Raw genomic sequence first — 14,488 nt, forward strand, 5'->3', positions numbered from 1 at the left:
CCATCCTCGTTTCGTGAGTTCGATGATTCGAGGTAGTAGGGTATCCTTTTTAGTCTCCTCCTGCACTGTCCAGCTTGTGATCGGAACATGATCGAGCGGCGAAAAGTAGTTAACCTGGTCACAGTCTTCTGTTTTCGCGGGAAGGGGGAGCCTTGAAAGGGCGTCGGCGTGACTAATGCTGGTACCCTTCGCGAAAACGATCACAAAGTCGTACTCAGCTAACAGAAGTCGCGATCTCTGAATACGTGCAGCGGCCATGCCGGTTGACTTCTGCCCTTGCTTCAAAAGTGTGGTGAGAGGGTAGTGGTCAGTGACCAATGTGAATCTTCTACCGAAAAGGTACTTATGAAACTTCTTGACGGCGAATACGATGGCAAGCGCTTCCTTTTCTACTTGCGAGTAGTTTTGTTCGGCCGTCGTCAATGTCCTTGAAGCGTACTCAACCGGTCTGTAAACTCCCTTCCTCACTTCATGAGCCAAAACTGCCCCTACACCATAATTAGAAGCGTCGCAGGTCAACCTAACAGGCTCACTTGGACAGTACAAGGTCAACACATCAGCACTACATAGAAGCTCTTTAGCTTTCCTCACACACTTCTCACATTCTTTTCACCACAACCATTCAGCCCCTTTTTCTAGCAAGTCGTACAGAGGCCGCAGCAGTGCTGCCAAGTCTGGCAGAAACTTGGCGTAGAAGTTTAACATTCCTAGAAAACTGCGGAGCTCATGTACATTTGTAGGAGGCGGAGCGCTTTTGACCGCTTCCACCTTGTCGGAGCAAGGCCGGAGCCCGTGTTTGTCAAGCATATACCCAAGGTACTTCACTTCGCCCACAAAAAACTTGCTCTTTTCCAGGTTCAAGCTCACACAATGCTTGGCAAGTCGTTCTAACACGCGTTTCACATTGTCGAAACATTCATCATGGTTCCTGCCTCCAATCAACAGATCGTCAATGTAACATGCAACCTTCGGCAACCCAAGCAAAATCTTATCCATGGTAGCCTGAAAAATAGCTGGAGCGCTCGACACGCCGTACGACAATCGCGAAAACTCGAAAAGACCGAGGTGAGTGTGTACTGTCAGCGCTTTCCTTGCGTTGCTATCAAGTTTCAGTTGCAAATACGCAGCACGCAGGTCAAGAACCGTCTACACGCGGCACTCCGTGAACGTTGCGAACAACTCGTCCACCATTGGCAAGGGGTAGTGTTCCGTACGCAAGTTCGGATTTACTGAGACACTGTAATCGCCACAGATACGAATCTTTCCGCCGGGCTTCGGAACAATGACTAGCAGAGTTGCCCAGTCACTCGTCTTCACAGGAGACAAGATACCATCGTCAATCATTCGCCTCAACTCGCAATCAACAGCGTCCCTAAACGCAAAGGGGACGGTACGATGCTTGCAGAACACTGGCTGAGCATTATCCTTGAAAACAAGGCTTGCCGTGAATCCTGTTATTGCTCCGGATTCTTTCTTAAACACTGACGGAAACAACACTTTCAATGTTTCAAGAGATTTCTCTTCTGCTGTAACTGCGAAAACTGACCTCCAGTCCAGCTTTACTTGCTGCAGCCAGTTTCTACCAAGCAGCGTTGGTAGCCGCACATTGCCGTTTCTTACCACCACTAAAGGCAGCACATGTTTCCCATGACCGCAAGCTACCTCGACGTCGGATACACCGACAACGTTAACTTTTTCCCCGGTGTACGTACGCAAGCTGAGCTCACACCGTTTTAGCACTCCTCGAGGTAGAATCTTTCGATACGCCTCTTCTGGCATAAGGGTAACTGCAGAGCCCGTATCAACCTCCAACTCTACCTCGTGACCTGCTATTTCCAACGTAGTCGTAACCGGTGGCGCCCCCGCGACTACGTTACAACGCACAACGCACACGTCTCCGGGACCCACCTTAGGCCAGCTCTTTGGCTTACCCCTGGTCTGTTCTCCTGTGCACATTATTTTGATGTGTCCTTCTTTTCCGCACTTGAAGCACTTCGCTTTAAGGAATGGACACTTACAAGGTTCATGCGCAGAAGAACCACATCGACTCCAGACAGTTCCTGGCTGTCGCTACTGTTCCTGGTCTTGTCTGTCCCACAACCGATGCACGTCGGTGGTATCCGGACCGCTCTGTCTCTGCAGCTCTTTACTCTGCTCTGTAGTCAGTTCCCTTGCCAGTGCCACCTTGTAGACGTCCCCGAATATGGAACTGCCATCCATCTCGAGAAGCGGTCGCTGAATCTCGGCATCGAGGCAACCAGCAACGAACCGGTCTCGAAGAGCAGTGTCGAAGAATTCACCAAAGTCACAAGTCATAGCCAGCTTCTTGAGGGCAATCACAAAGTCTGCCAGGCTTTCGCCGTCCTTCTGGTACCTCCGGTGGAATTTCGTCCGCTCCGCTATGGTAGACTTGGCCGGCGAGAAGTGGTTCTTGAGTACACATGTCAATTCTGACAAGCTCTTGGAAATCGGAAGCGCGGGCACCAGCAATTCTTTAAGAGTGCGATATGCATTTGTCCCGAGGAAGTTCAAAAACGTTGCCGCCGCATCCTCTGGTTTTACAGCATTCACTTGCACAAAAATCTGGAAGCGTTCCAGGTAGTCGCCGAACGTTTCCTCGTCCGGGCGGAACTCGTGGAACTTCGGCATGCTGTCTGTTCATCCCATCCTCGTCGCCAGTTGTTATAACTTCGCCTCGGTGGTCGTCGACCGAGATCCAGACAACAGACACCCGGCTTCGATCGCACCCGCGTTCCAACTGGCACGGGGCTTTTATTTGTGAGACAAAGAAGAAGAAGACCAAAACACGCGACGCCCTCCTAGCGGGGGTAAATCATTCAGTTACTACACTCTATTTCTTTTATTTCATTTTTGCGTCGCATATCTTTTTTTATTCCCAAGTGAACGCTTCGTCGGCGTTTCACCCAACCACAGACGTTCGGCGCGGGCTCTTATCACGGCTCCTCTATATTTTTCGACATCGAGAAGCTCCAGTTTACTTTTTACTTCTTTTATTTCTCTCGTAAACTTTCCGGGTTGTGCACATTCAACGCTTAAAAGGAAATCTAACTGACACTGTAGCTCTTTTTCTTTTTGCTTTTCCTGGCGGCGTAAGATACACGATCTTTCAATCGCGCTGATTTTGACTTCATCTTTAAAGTGCTCCCACAGTTCAACAGAGTTTCCCGACTCAGCCTCCAGCAATCTCCCAGTGCTTTGTTTTACCCCGTCCATAAAAACCTCATCTCTTAGTAGCTTATCATTAAATTTCCACAATTCCCAGTTGAACTGCGATTTTGTGTCCTTCGATCCGATTGAAAATATTACCAGGCTATGATCACTAAAAGAAACGTGTTTCACTTCGTAATTCTCGCACAGGGGAACCAGGGCTGCGGAGATATACGCTCTGTCTAACCTCGCGTGACTCTCGCGTTGGAAGTGTGTAAACTGGGGAAAATCAGGGGAAGATTGGTGGCCGAGTGGTCTAGCGCACACCAGCTCGGAGCACGCGGAGCGAAAGCTCGCGCTGGAGAACCCAGGGATCCTGGGTTCGAGCCCCACCCCTGCCCGTTTCGATCTGGATGAGCATCGTACCGGCGTGCGGTCGTGTATCACTACTGCGTGATGCACGTTAAAGACCCCAGGCTAGCGGGTGTACCGCACTGGCTAAATTTCTCATCTACAGCTGGGAGACTCGTCGCCCCTGTGAGGCAGACCAAGTTCTAGGCTGTATAAACACACACACAACCCAATTTTTTGGGGGAAAATCTGCCATCGACAAAACAAACCCGACGTCCTCTAAATTGCACTCCTGCACTAACGAGTTCAAAAGTAAAGCACTCTGGTCCCGAAGCGGCAGCTGTCGCGCCCTGTCTTCTATTGCGCCGACGCAGTTAAAATCACCCCCAAAAACAAATTTTTCACAGTTTAGGTAAGATTCAACGCGTTCGGAAAACATTCTCCTATCACTCTCCCGGTTTGGCGCATAAACGCAGATAGCTCGCCACTGCAACCCCGAAAAAGAAAAATCACAAAAAATCAAGCGGCCTGATTCACAAACAATCACTGTTTCTTCCACAATTCCCAAAGAATTAAGCAAAAAAAGAGCACAACCCCCTGAAGTACCAACAGAGTGGCACACACATACATTGTATCGCGATCTGAAAGGTTGCAGCATGCGGTCCGTTTGCTCTTCGCCTTCCACCTTTGTCTCTTGGACAGCGTCTACGTCAAGGTAGTTTTCCAGGAAAAGGCGGCTCAGCTGGTACTGCCGCCGTCTTGCTCCCAGGCCTCGCACGTTCAACGTGGCGACGCGAAGCGCTGTCTCGAGGCTTACTGCCATCAAAAACTAGATCAAACGGGCCGCATGGTGCTCACCTCAAGTCGCTGAAAAACGACGACAGACTCACAGTCCCGGTGTGCCGCCCGGTGGGTCCGACGAGAGAGTTGGCCGAAAGTTCGGGCCACAAATCGGCGGCACGAGGACATCGTCCCCTCAAAGTCTTGTCGGTTTCCAGTTCGAGAAGAGGTGCCCGACAAAAAAAGAATCATCGCACCTACGGGGGCGGTGTCGCCGGTGGTCGGCTCTCCGGAGGGATGTTGGGCTTAGGCTTGAGGCTGACACGACGCACAGGAGCCGCTTTTCGGGGCTGTTCCTCGGGAAGGGCCGCACTTACGGTTAGACCTTCGTCGACGTCTTCGCGAGCCCGCTTGGGGACTGCGCCGCTGGAGCCTGCCTCCTCGACGCTCATGGCTTCCGACTCCTCGCTGGGCGTCGCCGCTACAGACGAAACTGCGGTCTCTGTGACACCTTTCGAAGCAGGGGTATCGCCGACAGGCTGCGTCTCAGGCCGAAGGCGTCGCTCACCGTCGCTCCTGCTGTCGGCTCTGCCCCCGGCGGAAAGCTCGGTGGGCGTCGCCTCTGTGGGAGGCTCGCCACCTTCGCCGCCGGCTGCTTCTTGGGACTCGACCACATCCATGAGTAACTCGGACGTGTCCTCATTCCCCACGGGCCCCGTGACGCTTGCGTACGTCCTTACGCACTAGCTGTCTTTGTGGCCGAAGCGCCGACAGAGAGCACAACGCGGCACACGACACCCTCGACGAATGTGGCCTCTCCCTCGGCACCGGAGGCACAGCGGCCCCCTGCCCGGTACAACCACGAGCGCCAGGTCCCCAGCGACGCGCAGCTGATGAGGGAGGGAGTCCACGGTGAGGCCGGGCTTGAGCCTGATGGACACCGAGCGCGTCGTGGACCACATGCCGGCGCACCCCTGGGCCCGCCACATGTCTCTGGCGACTTCCGTCACCTTTCCGTAGGGCGCCAAGGCCACTCGCACTTCGTCGTCTGGGACGTGATGCAGCAGCCAGTGGAGCTTCAGACGCGTGTCCTGGTTGCTTGGGTCGACAACGACGCACCGTCCCTCCTTGACTGTGAAGTCCCCGGCGGCGAGCAGTTTTTTGTTGCCCTCGACAGTCTTAAAAGTGACGGCCCAAACGTGGTTGTACTGGTACGCCCCCAAGGCGACCACCTCGGGGAGCAGCGCCAGGCCAACCAGGGCGTCCCGAAAATCTTCCAGACGTTATGCGCTCATGGTCACATCGGCGTGCAAAAAAAGCAGTATTCAAAATTGTTGTACCTGTTGGAAGCGTTGGCAGGATAACTTGGTAGTCCTGTTCGGCAGAAGCCATGTTCCTGTTACCGCGGCCAGCGGCCGCTAAACCCGCTCCGACGGAGCTCATTATCACACGTCCTTTCGCTTCGGCGGCCGGAAGTAGAATGGCCACTAGGCCACGCCGGAACGGAAAGAACAGAAAAGTATGCGCTTTTTCTCTGGTGGTACTCCAACTGCGAGGGGATTTAAAAAAGGAAAGGTCTCACCGAGATTTGAACTCGGATCGCTGGATTCAGAGTCCAGAGTGCTAACCATTACACCATGAGACCCAATCCTTCCGACGCCGGGAATCGAACCCGGGCCTCCTGGGTGAGAGCCAGGTATCCTAGCCACTAGACCACGCCTTTTTTTTTTATTATTGCCTGGAACAGGACAGGGACATTCACCATCACTCCGTACTTAAAACAACAGGGATAAAAACGAGGACATCAGCCAGCTCGGCTGGTGTCAGAAATGCTGAAAGTCTTTTAGGGTAGTTAGCCCCTCAAAAGCAGGCAACCAATCAAGTCGTGGTTTCTGCGCCTTGTACACTTCAATCAGAAAACAAACATTTTCAACGAAATACTTGCGAACAGGGCGTATATCAACATCTGCGTGGCGTACAGCCATACGGCACCGCCATATACTGTGCAGGCCCAGGAGCATTATCATGTCATACGGCACATCGTCCGCTCTTTCTGTGGGTAAAAACCTAATTCCCTGAGGCGTTATTGGGAGGTCCTTTTTGAGAGTCCTCTGAAGGACGTCCCAAAAGAAAACCGCGTCCCAGCAGTGGATGAAGACGTGTTCAATAGTTTCTCGCTTTTTACACACAAAACAGTTTTCGGACCATGGTACCGGTATACCTTTCTCAGATAACCAAGCTTTAACGGGGAGTGTTTCGCTGAAACACTCCCCGTTAAAGGGGAGTGTTTCAGCGAAATGGTCAAATCGCACAGGACCATGCGACCAGATTCGCAACTACCAACTCTGGTCACAGACCCAAGAGACTTCTTGATAAATAAAAGGCACCCCCCCGACGTTCCCACAGCGTGACTAACGCACACATCGTAACGTGACTCAAAGAGCCGCACCATGCTCTCCGTCCGGTCTTCGCTCTCTATCTTCGACTCTTGCACGGCAATGACGTCGAGGTCTTTCTCAAAAAACAAACGGCTCACTTGGCATTGCCTACGCCTCGCGTTTAAACCTCGCACGTTTGAAGTGCCTACTCTCAAAGGCCTTTGAAACATGAAGGGCTAGAGAAAGACCACGCGGGGAGCACGGTGCTTACAGTCTGAAGCAGGCAGCAACGTGCCGAGACGACTCACTGTGGCTACTCCTTGTGGCGTACAGGAGACGCGGGCCGGCTCTTGAACCGTCCCACCTTCCCGCACCACTCACGCTCGAGGCGTCTCAGCTGTCCTTCCCCACCCCTGGACGGCGCATCATCCAGACGGCGCTTCACTGTAGCGGTTTCGACGACCATAACGTGGTCGTCGTCGCCACCCTTGGCGACCGCGGGCTCCCTTCCTTGGACGGCATCCACTGGTGCTTCCGGAGTCGCCATTCCATCCCTCGCCGAAGCACCACTGGTTCCTTCGGGAGTCGTCTTGGACGATGGCTCCGTCTTTGAAGCGGCGGTCTCTGTCTCGCTAGGGCCTCCCTTGGCTTCCTCCGAGTCGGGCTGCCCTTGAGGCACTAACGGCGCCGCCGTGTTCCGCCTCTTCTTCGTCCATCAGAAGCTCTGTGGACTCCGCATTGGTACTGCCGCCGGCTGCACGGGCGTACGTCTTGATGCAGTCCTTCGGCTCGTGTCCGAAGCCGCGGCAATCAGCACACCACGGTGCCCTGCAGTCGCGGCGGATATGCCCAGTGCGACGGCACCGGAGACATTTCGCCGCACGCCCGGGCACCACGACCAAGACGTTTCCACCGCAGAGACGGAGCTGGTGCGGCAGGCTCTCCAGCGAGACTCCCTTGTTGAGGGTGATCCTCACGACGAGGGACGTGGACTCAACGTCGACGAGACCATCTACCTTCCACTTTTCCCTCGCGACTTCTTTGACGGTTCCAAATGGTTCGAAGGCGCGCCGAATAGAGTCCACCGGCGCGTCGAGCGAGACCTAGTGAAGCTTAACGCGAAGCTCCCTCCGGTTCGGGTCGACGAGCTGGCACGTCAAACCTGTCACCTGAAGACTCCCTGCTTCCAAAAGCTTTGCTTTCGCTTCCGGAGTTTTCAGTTTAAGCAGCCAGACGTGGCTCATCTGGTAGGCGCCCAGACCCGCCACGTCTGATAAAACGCCCACCTGTTGCAACGGCTGCTTGAAGTCTTCAATCTTGTACGGGCGCCCGTCGAGGTCAGCATGCAAAACGACGGTGAGCTTTGCTGCATCACCGGTGGGCAGTGCATACGATATTCCTTAGCAGAAAAAGACCTGTTATCACCGCGGCCGGGTACGGCCGCCACCGCTTGCAAGGAGCGATCCATATCACGTGCGTCCGCTATCGGGACCGGCAGTGGAATCCGCCACTAGACCACGCCGGAACGGAGAGCGCAGAAAAGTATGTGCTTTTTCTCTGGTGGTACTCCAACTGCGAGGGAATTTAAAAAAAGAAAGGTATCACCGAGATTTGAACTCGGATCGCTGGATTCAGAGTCCAGAGTGATAACCACGACACCATGAGACCCAATCCTTCCGACGCCGGGAATCGAACCCGAGCCTCCTGGGTGAGAGCCAGGTATCCTAGCCACTAGACCACGCCGGAACGGAGAGCGCCAAAAATTATGTGTTTTTTGTCTGGTGCTACTCGAACTGCGAGGGGATTTAAAAAAAGAAAGGTCTTACCGAGATTTGAACTCGGATCGCTGGATTCAGAGTCCAGAGTGCCAACCATTACACCATAAGACTTTTTTTTTTTTTTTTTATTGCTTGTTTTTGCTTTTGGTACAGATAAAGTGCTAAAAAACGTCAATCACTTCTTTGTCGACGTGGTTACATTAAAGTCTCTTCAGGAGAACCAAATCATTCAGGACCTGCCACCAGTCTGGGGGTTCAGGTAGCGCCCGATACACCTCGCGAATGTAGGCCACACTTTCAACAAAGTTTTCTCTGACCGTGCGAACGTTCACGTCCGCATGGCGCACCCCCATCCTCGTCTTCCATATACTGTGAAGGCTGAGTGCCATAAACATGTCGTAGGGAACCCCGCCGTTATTGTCAACGGGCAGGAAGCGAATTCCCTGCGCTGTTATGGGTAGCTCTTTCTTAAGAGTGTGCTGGAGGATGTCCCAGTGGAAGATGGCATCCCAACATTCAATGAATACATGTTCTATGGTCTCAGGCTTTTTACACAAGAGACAATTGGTAGACCACGGTACAAATACGCCCTTTTCCTCCATCCATGTCTTAACTGGCAGGACGCCGCTGTGTAATCTAAAGAAAAACGATTTAACGGTGGGTTTTACCGGCATTCTTTTAACTCTTTTCAAAACGTCTAAACCCGGGCTATTGGGATATAAAGACCTGTACAGGGGGATTGGCAATAAAACATCCACTAAGTCCTTATACAGTTTTTTCCGTGAAACTGAACCCAAATACTCTAAAGAAAAACGCACTTTTAACATCTGGAATGACAGCACTACTTCACGCAAATAACCCCGGACACTCAAACACATGACGTTACTTGACGACACTACAAACTCAGGCAACAAGTTTCTTAATCGCGTCTGAATAACAGTGCGTAAGAAAATATCTTCCTGATCGCGCAGAAACATAAACCTCGATACAATTTGCCGAATAAACAAGTGAGACAAGCCTAGCCCACCACATCGAACTGATCGAAACAAGTTCGTACGAGCTGAGCGCTCCCAGGTTGAACCCCAGATGAAGACTGCGAACACTCTGTGCAGCCTCTGCACGTTGATGCGCGACATGGACAAAAACTGCAACACATACCATATTTTTGCCGTCAGAAAAAGGTTACAAACAGTGGCACACGCAAACGTTGACAAATCCCGGCTCTTCCAATTCTCCGTTTTTGTTCTCACCCTCTCTTTCTCGTCGTTCCAATATGGTTCAGTATCTCGGTAATGCTCTAGCGGCACTCCGAGATACCTCGCAGGCAAGGTTGTCCACTGAACATTCACAAAAACCTTAGGTGTTGTGTCCCAGTTCCCGTGCCAGAACCCTGTGCATTTCCCCCAGTTAATTAAGCTACCCGATTTCGCACAATAAGAAGAAACAGTGCTGACTACTTCGCGCAAACTGTCTTGGTCAACACAAAAGACGGCAATATCATCCGCGTATGAAAGGATTTTCACCTCGCTAGAGTGCAGTTTAAAACCCCGAATATTATGATTACTGGTGAGTCTTAAGCAAAAAGGTTCTAAGTAAATGGCAAAGAGTAGGGGCAACAAAGGGCAACCTTGTCGCACGGAGGACCGAACTTCGATTTTTTTCGCTTACACTTTTCTTATTTATGACTTTCTTTTGTATTGTAAATGCAAGCAACTTTAAATATGAAGCTCCCGTGCCCACTTCTGTTTGTGTACAAAACTTGTTTTTAGCCGCCCTAACTGTGTCGTTTCACAGACTCGGTACTGTCGAAGTACATCAGCGTATGGGGCAACGCTCGGGTATTACGGTACTGTTTGTTGCAAATATAAAGTTTTCACATTATGACATTATCATGAAATAGGTCACAGGTGGTTTTTCGATGTAGTAACCAGATAGGTTGCTTGCTGCAAAACAAGTTCTATATTTGAACAGGCAGAGTGCATTGAATTGCTGTACCTATACAGGTTTATCACAGGTCTAAGACATTTTTTTTTTTCAAAATATGTGCAATACCTTTTCCAAACTATGTGCAATACGTTTTTCAAACCAGCGCATCACAGTTTTAGAATGTTGTTATTTTTATACTTCTCTGGCAATTCGGGTTCCGTTACTGTTGCATCAGGTGTTCCTAGGGGTAGTGCACTCGGGCCTCTATTGTTTGTAATATATATCAATGACCTACCATCATCAATGAAATCGACCATTAGACTTTTCGCTGATGCTTGAGTTATTTACCGGAAAATTAATACACCTATAGTGATCACAGCATTGCCCAAGAGATTTAGATAAAATATCATCATGGTGTTCCGAATGGCAAATGAACATTAACACCTGTAAATGCAAAGAAATGTCCGTAATAAAGTCCTCCCCTAAAACACTAACCCAGTACTCGTTACTTTCCCAACCACTAGAACAATCATTGTCATACAAGTATTTGGGCGTGTATTTTACAGACTCATTATCATGGATTGAGCAAATAAAAAAGAGCACACTAAAAACACTTCGTTTGGGAAAGAGCCATTTTTATGAGAAAATTCTTGTGTTCAGTAAACACATGAATCATACAAGACATATAATAACCATATAATAACTATATAACATATAGGAACCATATAAGAAGCTTCTTATAAGTTTTTTTATGTTTTTATATATCTTATATAGTTTTTATATGGTTCTTATAGGGCTCTTATATGATTTTATGTATCTTGTTGTATGATTCATACGTGTTTATTGGACACAAATTTCTCCTACAAATGAGATTTTTCAGTAGGAACCTGGCTTGATCCCATTAAGACAAAACTACTCGCATACAAAACATTCATCCGCTGACTCTCAACTGAATTTTTATTCATCGTGACAGCACAATAAATACTTGTTTGGTCAAGACCATAAAAAAGATCAAACAGTCATGTATTAGCCTCTAAACGTATTTAAATGTATTAGCGTCAGATTCACTAGAAAAACTAAACTTATTCCTTCAACCTACCGTATCGGTAGCATTACACTTGAACTGGCCTCGGAGGCTAAATATTTGGGAGTTATTTTTTCGTCCGATTTAAGAGGGAATTAACAGGTTGACCATATTACTGCGAAAGCAAGCCGGTCACTGGGATTTATTAAACGTAATCTTAGGATGGCTGCCCCATCTTTGAAGGAGACATTATGATTTTCTCATGTGCGGTCTGTCCTCGACTACGCCAGTGAGCTATGAGATCCGTTCAGTCAGAACCTTATAGATCAAATCGAAAAGGTACAGAATCGTGCGGCGAGATTTGTTACCGGTAATTATGATTTTAGAGCTAGCACAACTGAACTTAAAGGGATGGTGAACCGTAATTTGGATTTAAAAAAAAACAATGCTGGAGATGTAGGCGGGACGCTACGATCTCTACAACGCTACTCGTAATGCGATATCTCAAATGGACGGCCGAATTTTCGGAAAAAGAAGTCGAGATTGAACCAGGCCGACGAGGCCCGTGACGTCAAGATACCTAGGTTCCTCCTCTCTTCGCTTCGCTCCCTCAAGGCCGCGAGGCGGAGAAGACGCGAGGCCGTTCCCTCTCCTTGTCGGAGAAACATGACGTCAACATTCCTGCCAAATGCGCCCCTTTTTTCAAAAAATACAGTCATCCGTTCGAGATATCGCTGTATGAGTGATGCTTTGGTGTTTGTAGCATCCCGTTGCACGGTTTTGCCGCGTGTTTCGGGGAATCCAGATTTCGGTTCAGCATCCCTTTAAATCATCTCTAAATTGGATGCCCCTGAGTCAACGACGGAAATTGTTCCGTCTCAAAATGCTACATAAAGGTTTTTACAACAATAGAGCAATTATTACGTCCACGTATATTTTTTGAGTCTGCCTATGTATCAGAAAGAAGAGATAATTCAAGAAACATTTGTCCATTTCACAGCAGAACTGATGTTTCTCAATTATCTTTTTTTCCCGCGGTCTGTTGAACATTGGAATAACCTGCCAAGTGACATTGTGGAAACGGCATTGTCGGAGCTGTTTTTTTTCCCCAAAAGATTCAATGTTTCTTCTAACTACCGTTGTGTATTACTTCTTGAATGATTGTGTTTCACCTTGTGTTTGTAGTGTACAAATTTTATGTCTGTGCCCCTCCCTACTATAATGCCTCTTCAGGCGATGTAGGTATGCAAATAAATAAATAAATAAACCCTGCTACGATGGGCGGGGGCGGAGAGACACGACGCATGTGAGGCCGAGTAATTGCGTGATTAGCGCCGAAGACTTGCGTTTCTGTGTGCCCGAAGCTCAAGGAAATTTGACGCACTTGAAAGAAAGGCTTGCCCCCCCCCCCCCCCCCCCCCCCCACCCAACATATGGATTTCGAGGTGTACACGCTGAACCCTCACTGAAAGGAGGCAAAAAAACAAAAACAAAAAGAAACATGCAGATTCGCCCTGCAGCTTATTTTGTGCATTCTGAGCTAGTACTTGTACTTTACTAAAGTATTTTTTCTGCTACTTTTCGGGGAAAATACAACTCCTGACTTCAAAGTGCATTCCCCAAATTTGAAAACAAAAATAGCCGTAGTGTCATGTGAAAGCGCGCTATCGTCCCTCGAGACGTCATCTGGACATTTCTTTGAGTTAAGTAAAGGCGGCTATAAGACCGATACAAATGAGCGCTTTATTAGTTGATTGTGTTAGATAGTTCATCAGCGAGATTCAAGCAACTACTCAGTGGCGACTGGACTTCATCCAATATTTGCCGCATTTCCGAGAAAACTGATGCACTTCCGATTGTCCCTGGATCAATTCATACCTGGTAAAAACACTGTATAGCAGATGAAAGGGCATCATGAAAGATTGCGTTAAAAAGTATATGTAGTTTACTTTTAAAGTACATTGCATCTATAGTACTTTACTTGAAATACATTGCACCCGGTGTACTTATGACTATTTGAAGTACATGACCTCTGATTAAGTTTGTACTTTACTTCAAGTGCTTTTTGGGTGTATTCCGCGCAACACTGTAAAAGGGAACACACTGTCTGCAAAAACAAGCTCAGGCAGTGCTAAACCTCAAAGTAGAAATGGAACATCGCGGCGCAGTATATCATTGGCCAAAAAAACAAAATAAGTACAAAACAATTAGGCATGAAGCAGAACCAGTTATTAAAGCATTTCTGTAAAATAACAAACCGCTTTATATTTGGTTAGCAGAATTTTTCTAACGGATCAAATCCTATATGCACTTTCTTTTCACCATAAAAAATAGAAGTAACTTCGAAAGTAATTAGCTACTGGTTACTGCGGTTAGTAATTTACTCAATTCCTTTTCATTTAAGTGATTTCTACTCTACTCAAATTAATTTTGAGGCCAATATTCAGTAACCTAAGTTAATTGCTTTATTTCAGTAACTCTTACATGTCTGGTTTATGGCTCTGCATAAGCTTGTCAGTTTTCCTGGAGCGGAACATAGCGCACCTCACTTTTGCCTGCTATTATCTTTAGATTGTGAGAGAACCATGTGTAAATATGGAATAACGACAAAACTTTTGTTTGCATCTTCTTTGCGGGCATTGTCCCCACTCTCGATTTCTTTGGGGATAGTCTCAAATATGTAATAACGTTTCCGTTATGGTGCTTCCTTTATGGTGTCTTCTGTATGCTAGAAGTCGGGGTGCGAGGTTTGGTTCAAACATGGAGCTTCATGCTTCCCTTACCAATGACTGTTTTTCATGTAGTTGAGTGGAATGTTTTTTTGTCAACTTCTTTATTTTCTATCATAGAAAGAAAAAAAAATCTAGTCATTCAACGCTCTATTGAAAAGATCACTATGTAGATGATCCGTCAAGAACGCAATCTTGGCTGTGTATTACGGTGAAAAATACTTTTCTATGTTAGTGTGGTGTTTTGAGATACGAGTCCAGAAGCCTTTCGTCTAAGCCTTATACGAAAGGCAACCAAAGGTATCCACTGTGTGTGTGTGTGCGCGCGCGTACGTGCGTGCGTGTGTGCGTATA

The 14,488-nt window shown here is 48.4% G+C and overlaps 4 non-coding genes and 1 pseudogene across 4 annotated transcripts; all 5 read right to left on the reverse strand.

Annotated features, from left to right (window-relative positions):
• Positions 1–5,872: 5,872 nt before the first annotated feature.
• On the reverse strand, positions 5,873–5,944 carry Trnaq-cug. Its single transcript has one exon. It is a non-coding gene; the product is annotated as a tRNA-Gln (tRNA).
• A 1,027-nt stretch (positions 5,945–6,971) lies between these two features.
• On the reverse strand, positions 6,972–7,666 carry LOC120845342 (annotated as a pseudogene).
• A 607-nt stretch (positions 7,667–8,273) lies between these two features.
• Trnaq-cug lies at positions 8,274–8,345 on the reverse strand. Its single transcript has one exon. It is a non-coding gene; the product is annotated as a tRNA-Gln (tRNA).
• A 6-nt stretch (positions 8,346–8,351) lies between these two features.
• Positions 8,352–8,423, reverse strand: Trnae-cuc. Its single transcript has one exon. It is a non-coding gene; the product is annotated as a tRNA-Glu (tRNA).
• Positions 8,424–8,494: 71 nt separating this feature from the next.
• Positions 8,495–8,566, reverse strand: Trnaq-cug. Its single transcript has one exon. It is a non-coding gene; the product is annotated as a tRNA-Gln (tRNA).
• Positions 8,567–14,488: the final 5,922 nt, after the last annotated feature.

Source organism: Ixodes scapularis, unplaced genomic scaffold (assembly GCF_016920785.2).
Source record: "Ixodes scapularis isolate PalLabHiFi unplaced genomic scaffold, ASM1692078v2 PGA_scaffold3__209_contigs__length_174095766, whole genome shotgun sequence".
Classification (NCBI taxonomy): domain Eukaryota; kingdom Metazoa; phylum Arthropoda; class Arachnida; order Ixodida; family Ixodidae; genus Ixodes; species Ixodes scapularis.